The 6,718-nt window shown below is 37.0% G+C and overlaps 2 pseudogenes across 1 annotated transcript; one reads left to right on the top strand and one right to left on the bottom strand.

The window, feature by feature from the left end:
- The first annotated feature begins 1,836 nt into the window (after positions 1-1,836).
- Positions 1,837-3,985, top strand: LOC119612449 (annotated as a pseudogene). Its single transcript, XR_005232144.1, has one exon. The product of XR_005232144.1 is annotated as a heat shock protein 68-like (transcript).
- Positions 3,986-5,020: 1,035 nt separating this feature from the next.
- LOC119612452 lies at positions 5,021-6,201 on the bottom strand (annotated as a pseudogene).
- Positions 6,202-6,718: the final 517 nt, after the last annotated feature.

Here is a 6,718-nt window from a genome sequence, read left to right as displayed (position 1 = left end):
ATAGTTTTTAGTTATTACTCAATCCATAAAGATTCCTAACTCATGTCTCTGTAACTCTGATCGATGATCAAAATGACAAACTTTTGACCACTGCAGTCTCATTGGAAGAGAAATAAATAAGAATCGAAAATATTTATTAAATTCGTACAAATATTCGAAAGTAACCTTGACATCGGGGAAACAGCTCCAACAGAGTTTCCGAATAGGGACAGTTGGCTGGATCCGATAAGCTGTTCGAGAGATGTTCGATGGATATTGGCATAGTTATAAGAATTACCTTTAAACTGCCAGACGAATGTAGTGCTATACATGTGGAAATCTGGAAAGCAAAGGAACTGATATTGAATCACATTAATAGGGAGTCTGTTGTGATAATTTATGTCGATAGTCAGACTGACAATCTTTGGCCGATTATGACTCGGGTCGATGGCTATATCTGCGACCGTTTGAATAAGACCCTCAGCCCAAATTATGGCATACGATATCGATTGAAATCTCAGTAAAATCTAAATGGAGATTTCGATCGATATCGTATGCCATAATTTGGGCCTGGCTCTCGTTCGAGTACATTTTCCAGAGGGAAATTATACGAAATAACTCCAAGCCGAATGAGCGTTTCATATACATATTACGTGTTCTCATGCTATTGGCCTCATGCTCTGATAGAGCTTATGAGACTGTTGGATATCTGGATATCGTAATATGTATGAACTTTCAAGATAAGATTTTAAAGTAGATCTAAATGGAAGGGACAGTTGTAAAAACACTAATTTTTCATTAATCTCTGAAAGATTCCGTAACTCTCTCAACCAGCCCTAGAATAGTAATATGGATAGAAAAGTGTCCTAATATTTGAAGCAAAAGATAGTTTTGGGATATGACAACCGTAGTAGAATCCTTCTTCCTAATCCTAAGCTTAAGAAATATGTTCCACGGAAGCATTGCTGGGTGTAAACCATGCAGTCTACTAGGATTTATTTGGGGAATAAACCGTTTTCGACTGGTAGACTATAGCCAGTAGTCGGATCTCCTAACACACTTCTACCAACTTGAAATCTGAATCTAGGTATTGTCTATTCAGAAGCTAAGTTACGTAGGTCATTGTTCTCATTCTATACCACTCTTTCGCTCTCTGCATTAAATTTATTTTTTCTCCTTTTTCATTCTACCAGAAGTAATCAGAATGGATCACAGCCTCGTATGTACATATGTATGTCAGTGTGAAGTTGTATTTTAGATGTGCAGAATCCTCCGAAATCTTTTACAAATATTTCTTACATCAATATTTCTTGATCTCACATTTGTCTTCCGTTTCATAAAAATATGACAAATTGCAAGTCATGGGTATTTCAAGAATGTTCGTTTTTACTTCTGACAAACAGAGAAGAAACATTTTCCAATATGAAATATGTATGTATGTATGTACATACATATGTATGTATATGAAATCTTATTTACAGTTTTCCTATTCAATATTCGAACATATTAGTTTGGGTAAGGTAGGTCAGTAATTTTAAAGAGATTTGGAAAGACAATCTAAGAGTGAAATATATATACGATACAAACATAGATACACTTTATTCTCTCTTCTTAAATGCATATGTAAACACACACAACAAATACATGCTAAACTCTCTTTTGTATCTCTCTGTACAATTTGTTTTGAACAAAAATATTAAAAAATATTTGCACACTAATACTAATACAATATGTATCTACAATTTTCATGAAAAATCTGGCAAAATTCTCGAATTTTCTCTTAATTGAACGCAAACAGAGTCAGCGAGTATAAAAGGCCAATGCATACCGTCAGTCGTCACATTTAAGTACAAGAGATCAAAGTGAGAAGTTTTTTTAAAGCGAAAAAGTTAAAGTGAATTTTTAAATTCTAACTAAAAAGTATTTAAAAGTTGCAAACAATAAAAGAAAGTAATTGAATAATTAACAATTTAAGTGAATCAAAAAAATAAAATAACAACTGAAAACAAAATGGTAGCAATTGGTATTGATTTGGGTACAACATACTCCTGTGTTGGTGTATTCCAACATGGTAAAGTGGAAATCATAGCCAACGATCAAGGCAATCGCACAACACCCAGTTATGTTGCCTTCACAGATTCGGAGCGTCTTATTGGTGATGCGGCCAAGAATCAAGTTGCCATGAATCCACAGAATACAGTATTCGATGCAAAACGTTTAATTGGCCGCAAATTCGAAGATCAAAAGATTCAGGATGACATGAAACACTGGCCCTTCAAAGTGGTAAATGATTGTGGAAAGCCAAAGATTTCAGTAGAATTTAAGGGGGAACAAAAGAAATTTGCTCCCGAGGAGATTAGTTCCATGGTGCTGACAAAAATGAAGGAGACAGCTGAAGCGTTTCTAGGCACAACAGTGCGCGATGCAGTCATTACAGTGCCAGCCTACTTTAATGATTCCCAGAGACAAGCCACCAAAGATGCTGGAGCCATTGCTGGTCTTAATGTATTAAGAATCATCAACGAACCGACAGCAGCTGCTTTAGCTTATGGCCTGGACAAAAACTTAAAGGGTGAACGTAATGTTCTAATCTTTGATTTGGGTGGTGGCACTTTTGATGTTTCCATTCTCACCATCGATGAGGGTTCATTGTTTGAGGTACGTGCTACAGCTGGCGATACTCACTTGGGTGGTGAAGATTTTGACAATCGTTTAGTCAATCACTTTGCCGAAGAGTTCAAACGTAAATACAAAAAGGACCTGCGTACGAATCCCAGAGCTTTACGTCGCCTAAGATCAGCAGCTGAACGTGTCTAAACGTACTTTATCATCCAGTACTGAGGCTACAATTGAGATAGATGCTCTGTTCGAGGGTGTGGATTTCTATACTAAAATAAGCCGAGCTCGTTTTGAAGAATTATGTGGCGATTTGTTCCGCAACACTTTGCAGCCTGTAGAGAAAGCCTTAAATGATGCTAAAATGGATAAGAACCAAATCCACGATATTGTCTTAGTAGGTGGTTCTACACGTATCCCTAAAGTCCAAAATCTACTGCAACAATTCTTCTGCGGAAAAACTCTCAACTTGTCCATTAATCCTGATGAAGCTGTGGCCTATGGTGCCGCCATTCAAGCAGCTATTCTCAGTGGCGACAAGAGCAGTGCCATACAAGATGTTTTGCTAGTAGATGTGACACCTCTTTCATTGGGCATTGAAACAGCTGGTGGTGTAATGACTAAATTAATTGAACGCAACAGTCGCATACCCTGCAAACAATCCAAGACCTTTACCACATATGCTGACAATCAACCAGCTGTAACGATACAGGTCTTTGAAGGTGAACGAGCCCTGACCAAAGACAACAATCTTCTGGGCACCTTCAATTTAACTGGAATACCGCCAGCACCTCGTGGGGTTCCTAAAATAGATGTTACATTTGATTTAGATGCTAATGGTATTTTGAATGTAACAGCCAAAGAAATGAGCACTGGTAATGCCAAAAATATTGTCATCAAAAATGATAAGGGTCGCTTGTCCCAAGCCGAAATAGATCGTATGGTCCGTGAAGCTGAACAATATGCAGATGAAGATGAAAAACATCGTCAACGTATAGCAGCACGCAATCAATTGGAAGCTTATGTATTCAATGTCAAACAATCTACCCAAGATGCAGGCGATAAAATCCCCAAATCCGATAAAGATCGTGTCATGGAGAAATGTGAAGAAACCATTAAGTGGTTGGACAACAATACCACCGCTGAAAAAGAAGAATACGATTACAAATTGGAGGAATTAACTAAATTGTGTCAACCCATTATGACAAGACTACACCAGCAGGCTAGTGGTGGAGCTGCTGGCCCGCAAGCAGGTCCTGGTTGTGGTCAACAAGCTGGAGGTTTTGGTGGTCAAAATTATGGTTGCCCAACTGTGGAGGAAGTAGATTAAAAAATTTAATTTATTATTTTATTTAAGCATTTTTTATTTGAAGAGACTGAATTTATGAATTCGAATAAGTTTAAAAATTACTAATTTATTTACTGAAATTTATTGTTTTAAGTGTTAACTTAATTTTAATAAGTTTATGTATACGTATTAGTTTTTAAGTTAATTATTTTAAGAAAATTTCCAGATATTTTCTTAAATATATATTTTTGTTACAAAAAATTTAACAAAAAGTTGTTTTATATTTTTTTTTCAGGAAGTTAGTTAAATTTGGTGTACATTTTCAGTTTAAAAATGGCCTTACAAAATAGGAAGGAAGTACCAAAGATGGAGAAAAAGTGAGAATTTCTATTGCGCCAATTGTTCCTAGAATATTTTTATAATCACCCCTATTCTGCATTTCAATTCGAATACAAATTTTCTACTTTTCTCAACTTTGGTATTCTGCATTTCGATTCAAAGATCCGTCACTGAAATAACAACTTACAAAAACGTAGTTACGATCCTAATGAAGAATACACGTAAAACTTTTCCAAAAATAGAGAATTGCATATTTATAAAAGTCCTTTCTGAATCTTTGTCCGATTGGGAATCGGGTCGTTCCGCAGCGAAGATCCAATTGTCGGGGGAACGTAGGAACTGAACGACAGCCTCTTTCACTTCTCTTTGCACGCCACCTACATTTACCATAAAGTGAAATCTAGAAATAAAGTCTTAAAGGCACTCGCTGACACCTCCTAGGGAATGGATAAGGAGACAATCACTGCGACATACAAAGCAATTGGTCGCAGTGACACACAAGATGACAAACGGCACCTACACAAGCTGGATAGACAATTCCTGGTGACATGTCATCAGCCATCCCATTTCAACCATCAACTTTTGATAGAAGATCCCCCCTCGACACATTCGGTCAGACTTTCGGCGTTATATTGGAGACTTCCAGGACGTCATCTTATCAGACGTCGACAAATTGTCAATAATAATCGTACAGAAGGCATTGAACCAAAAGGCTGTCACAGAAGCCATTAACGGCTATAGGTACAATAACATTCGAGTCTAAACATTTTTAATAATAAAATAAAAAAAACATTTTTGTTTCAGAAAATCAATAAAAAGCTCATGACATCATGTTTAGTTTCTAATTATATATTCACCGAGACAAACAGTATTAACAACATTAAAATTGTTTTCAGTTTTAAGCAAACTTTTGTTAATATCAAAATTTATTAATATCAAAACACGGCAGTTGAAATTTTCAATTAAATACTAAAACATTTACTTAGGTAAACCTTCCTTTTCAGCATATTCCAACCAAGAACCCACATAGTTTTTGGTATTTTCATAGCCAAGAGTTCTAGCTAATTCAGCAGCACTCTGTGATCTCTTACCCGATCTGCAATGGAAAATAATTTCCGAATTTTTTTCCGGCTTATCACGACCATATTTTGCCTTAAAAGCAGCTTTATCTACACTATCAGCCAATTCTTGGCCCACCTGTCCCAGGGGAATATTAATGCTGTTAGGTATTTTACCAGTTTCTTGTAATTCTTTAGGTTCTCTAACATCAATTAAAAGTTCTGCAGATTGATTTGTTAATTTTTTAATTTCTTCATAAGTAACAATGGGTATATTTTTTCGCCCATAGTCGAGTATTGTTGTTTGGCAAAATTGACACTGTTTAAGGATTTGCTGGCCGTTGTTAGGAATGATAAGTTTTGTCTAGACAATTTTAGTGGTATGGAACTTGTGCCAGTTCTGACTGCTTTAAGGCAAGTCATTCTATTCAATTGTCTCAAAAAAGTTCTTGTGGCCATTGTGGAGAATTTTAATTAGCTAAAAAAAACAGAATTGTTAAAGAATAACAATATTTTAGGAAATATTTATTGTATTTATTATATAATCTCTGGAATCTTACCGATGGTGGTGCGTGTATGTACTACAGTTGTTGATTGTTTGTATTTTGCTCGAATAGTATAAATAATTAATATGTATGAACAAAAACACTATTTTGCTTTCGTTCCCACTACATTAATTAGCTAAAAAAAACAGAATTGTTAAAGAATAACAATATTTTAGGAAATATTTATTGTATTTATTATATAATCTCTGGAATCTTACCGATGGTGGTGCGTGTATGTACTTCAGTTGTTGATTGTTTGTATTTTGCTCGAATAGTATAAATAATTAATATGTATGAACAAAAACACTATTTTGCTTCTGTTCTCACTACAACTAATAAATAATGTGCGTAAAACTAACATTTAAATTTTACAAATTGTTCAACATGTGTGTAGATATGAGTTGCTATAAGTTATTTTTAATAATAGCATAATAATGCAATATACATACATATTTAGTAAACTTTCATTAAAACATTTGAATTTGTTAAAACTGATAATTATCTATCATCTGTCTGCTATCTATCTATCTATCTATCTAGAGATCGATAGCTATCTATCGAGCGATGCGAGCGAGCGAGCGAGCGAGCGAGCGAGCGAGCGAGCGAGCGAGCGAGAGAGCGAGCGAGCGACGAGCGAGCAGCGAGCGAGCGAGCGAGCGAGAGCGAGCGAGCGAGCGAGCGAGCGAGCGAGCGAGCGAGCGAGCGAGCGAGCGAGCGAGCGGAGCGAGCGAGCGAGCGAGCAGCGACGAGCGAGAGCGAGCGAGCGAGCGCGGCGAGCGCGCGCGAGCGCGCGAGCGAGCGAGGAGCGAGCGAGCGAAGCGAGCGAGCGAGCGATCGAGGAGCGAGCGAGCGCGCGGCGCGCGCGAGCGAGCGAGCGAGCGAGCGAGGACGAG

Source organism: Lucilia sericata, unplaced genomic scaffold (assembly GCF_015586225.1).
Source record: "Lucilia sericata isolate MDLA Ls3-8-SP2 unplaced genomic scaffold, ASM1558622v1 Contig001692F_arrow, whole genome shotgun sequence".
In the NCBI taxonomy this organism is placed as follows: Eukaryota; Metazoa; Arthropoda; class Insecta; order Diptera; family Calliphoridae; genus Lucilia; species Lucilia sericata.
This window is presented reverse-complemented; position numbering and strand designations above follow the sequence as displayed.